Consider the following 2,349-nt stretch of genomic DNA (forward strand, 5'->3'; position numbering starts at 1 on the left):
AAGCCGCAGCGCCTCCCGCGAAGGTGGGGTCAGCCCAGGCCACTTTGGTGCACATGCGTGTGTGTCCTCTGGTCAGTGCTGCCCTGTGTAGGCTCCTGACTCAGGCCACAGGCAAGGTGACTGTCAAGAGTCTCCTCTACCCAGGGCCTGGAGATGCTCCCCTCCCAGATAGTGGTCATCCCCGTGGTTGGCCTTGCTGGGCACAGTGCCGGCCTTCCGTGGACACAGTGGACGGTCTCAAGCGTCAGGCTGGGAGGCACATGGCAGCAGGACAGGGTCTGCTTCTCCCTGCTCCCACCCAAGGGCCTGCGGTCCCTCCCCTTCCGACCCTGCCTCCCTCTGTCCCCACCATCCCCACGCCCTTCCTAGGCCTTGCTAGGCTCCCCTTTGCCATTCTCCTCACCATGCCGAGGCCGAGCACTGCTGGTCCCAGGAAGGGTCGTGGACAGCTGGGGAGCGGGTTTCTGGTTGACTGGCTTGGGAGAGGAAAAAGGATCTTAAGAATGTTTTCTTCTTGGTTTATCCGTTATCTCCCAGCAAAGGCGGCGGGTGGGGGTGTCCCACCGTCTGTGGCATGTTCAGGCTGGGTTTGGTTTTTGCTGCTGGCAGAATGAGGGTCGTCGTGTGCAAGCAGAATCCCAAAGCGCCAGCCGCGTTTTGTTTGCAGCCACCTTATTATTTAAACCAGTGCCGAGTAGGCTTTCTGTTGAGCCACCTTTGGGCCATGGTCTTCGAAAGCATCACCTCCTGGGCTCCCAGGTGGCACGGGGAGTTCGGGTTGGACCGGCCGTGTTCGCAAGGCCCCCCACTTGCACACGCCTGCCACCTGCCACGGAAGCACACCCCGCCATGCTGTGAGGGGCCCTGCCCTGCAGGCCACCTACGGATGTTCCTTTGTTTTCACAAATTATGGCCAAGGTCCTGCTGATACCCACAGCTGGTGCAGATGCCACCCTTCTGCTCGTTGGAGCCCCCTGGAGGGTCCGCTGGGGCCTCCCCTGCCCAGGTTGGGGACTGGCCAAGTCTGGTGCCAGTGACACCTGTAGCCCTCGTTCCCAGGTGTCAGGTCTTGGGGCTCTCGTGTAGAAGGTGGGCTCGGGGACCTGGGAGCAGGCAGCCTGGAGCGTGGTGGCAGGGGAAGGGTCTCGGGTGGGACGCAGGGGCTGAGATCTGGCCTGCTCACAGCCTAGGGTACCCCCACTGCACCCGTGGCTGTCCTGTGCCTGCCACCGTCTCGGTCAAGGGAGCTGGCTCCAGCCCCATTTTATATTTCTGGAAGTTTACAGGTTGCGGTATATCAGCCCAAAGTCATTTGTGTTGTGTTTTGGGTTTTTTTCCTAAGTTTCAAAATTTTTTTTTTAAACAAAGTATTTTTTTAGGTATGATAACCCAGAAAGGGCCTGTTGGGCGCGTGTGTGTGTCCTGAACCCCTGACATCGTGGTGGGAGCCTGAGCCTGAGTCCGGAGATGAGGGAGGGGTCCCGCTCCCCGTGTCAGAGTGGGGAGTATGACGGTGTGGACCCCCGCCCGGGGACAGCCCCAGGCCAGCCAAGGGGCTGGGGACGCTTCGGGCAAGTTGGAGGGTCCTAGCGGGGTGGGGGGGTCCCAGCTTGAGGGGGCTGGAGCTTTGGAAGCCGAGCCCCTGTAAGTGCTGACTTGTGCCACCCTCGGGAGGACATTTGGGACACTCTGACAGAGACTGTCACTGACACGATCCCCTTCACTTTGTACTGTGCGTATGTCTTGGTTTTCTGTGTTTTAATAAATCCTTCGGGAAAGGACTGAATCAGTGTTTTCCTGAAATTCTCGCTGATCTAGGAAGCGGGGTGTCGGCTGGGGGCAAGGGAGGGCCGCAGTGGGAATGGGGTGTCGCCCGAGGCCGCCTCCTTCCTGAGAAGACTTGGCCCCACGGGGCCGAGGGGCTTGCTGGGGAGGGACACCCCAAGAAGGACTGTGTAGGGGTGGTACCTACTTCTCCCCCCTGCACCCGTAAACACACACCCTGTTGCATCGGAGAAACACTGAGCTCCGAGTGACAGCCTGCAGCCCTCCTCGGACCCCAGCCTCTGTCCCCAGAGGGCACAGCAGCCTCCCAGTGACCGGAGAATGTGTGTTTTAGGGGCGCGCCCACTCCTGAATCACTTGGGAGAGATGGGGTGGCTGGGGGTCTTGGTCCTCAATCTTTGCCTCTCCTCCGGGGTCCATTTCTCCCAACCCAGCCTTGGCCCCAGGCTCAGGATTCGGGGGCCCCAGTCTGCAGAATGGTGGCAGCCTTCTCCCTTCCCCACCGTCCTCCGCCCGGCCCTGACCTGGAGCGCCGTGTGCCTGGAAATGAGGGGAGCAGGAAGC

Source organism: Pteropus vampyrus, unplaced genomic scaffold (genome assembly GCF_000151845.1).
Source record: "Pteropus vampyrus isolate Shadow unplaced genomic scaffold, Pvam_2.0 Scaffold142, whole genome shotgun sequence".
In the NCBI taxonomy this organism is placed as follows: domain Eukaryota; kingdom Metazoa; phylum Chordata; class Mammalia; order Chiroptera; family Pteropodidae; genus Pteropus; species Pteropus vampyrus.